This window comes from Mus caroli, unplaced genomic scaffold, assembly GCF_900094665.2.
Source record: "Mus caroli unplaced genomic scaffold, CAROLI_EIJ_v1.1 scaffold_23405_1, whole genome shotgun sequence".
Classification (NCBI taxonomy): domain Eukaryota; kingdom Metazoa; phylum Chordata; class Mammalia; order Rodentia; family Muridae; genus Mus; species Mus caroli.
In genome coordinates this window covers 2,702-4,070 of record NW_018390658.1, presented here as the reverse complement: position 1 = coordinate 4,070, position 1,369 = coordinate 2,702, and the positions used below count along the sequence as shown (strand labels likewise).

Here is a 1,369-nt window from a genome sequence, read left to right as displayed (position 1 = left end):
TTGGCAGTCCAACAACAACTTTACCTGGGCTTCACACCAAACCCTTTAGAACTTCAGACAGAAAATGGATCATCATCATCTCTCTCAGCTGTTTTCTTACCTCAGNGTCCTGGAGGATCTTATCCAAAAGAATCTTAGTCGATTTTTCTGGGATACATTTTCTATTATCTCTAAATCAGTTGTGGCTATTGAGCATGAGCTCAGAAGCCCTTCCTTGGGAAAACATAAATCTGTGAGGTTTATTGACGCCTGTGGCCCTGATGAAGCTCCATCCCAGGCTAAAGGACTTCCACAGCATTCCCAGGATCAGCCAGTACCTCATCAACTTGTGACACAAAAGTTGGTACGTGAGAAAAAAGGCCAAGAAAACAAAATCCTCCCAAGATCTACCCCAAAACAAACACCTCCTTGTTTCAAAAGTAGGGCCTATGTAGTGTCATGTGCTACCAGTGAGAAAGGGATACAGGCATGCCCATCAGCTGAAAGTCTGCTTGGGAAACATGGATGTTATTCAAAAGACACCAAAGCTTATGGTGAGCAAAAACATCAAAGCTATTAGCAAGCCCACTGAGAACTTTCCCTGGGCATCATATATTCTAAAGCTATTGGGCCAGCCACCATCCAACCTGAGCATGGCCGGAACATTCAGCACCAGAAGGAGCCAGACAATAAACAAAATGCAACAAATATGGAAGATAAACAAGGAACCATATTCAGATTCCTCCACTTCACGAAACCAAGGTTCAGGGACATTTCATAGAAAACGCTATTCATTATTGTATGAACAGGCCTCAACTCTCCCAGACTGCCCAGCCCTCCAGCTTCAAAGTCAAACCCTACAAATCCAGCAAATGGAAGGGGTCTGTGCCTACAGGACTTCCCTTAAAGAAGGACATAGCAAAGTTTGATGTGCATAACACCACCAAGAAGGACCTTGGTGTTGGTACACAAAAGGTGCCTGGTACAGCAAGCAGCAGCCCTGGGAATGAGCTGGTCCTAGTAAACCTGCATTGAGAACAGAAAAGTGGCCCTACATGAAACCTGGTGAGCACTATTGCCTGCTTGAGGCAAAGACAGAAAGGAAGTCAGCATCACACATCACAGAGCTTCCAGTGAAACACGGGAGACCCAATCTGCAGATGCTTGTGGCAAGGGATCTGACCCCACCTGGAGTTCTAGCCTCAAACATCCCCCAGGTTGTGGATCCCTCCTCACCCATCTGAGATTTCAAGGTTGCCAGGGTCCTGAAAATTTTCCATCACAGGATCCAGGAGGACAAGGATGAAAACTGGATCTGCTGTGAGNGTAGAGAGAGGTGAGTTTATACACTCAACTGCAGAGGCTCAGGAGACCCAAAGAGCCCCTCCAC

General features: G+C 46.3%; 1 pseudogene; it reads left to right on the top strand.

The window, feature by feature from the left end:
• Positions 1-26: 26 nt before the first annotated feature.
• On the top strand, positions 27-1,359 carry LOC110288750 (annotated as a pseudogene).
• The last annotated feature ends 10 nt before the right edge of the window (positions 1,360-1,369 follow it).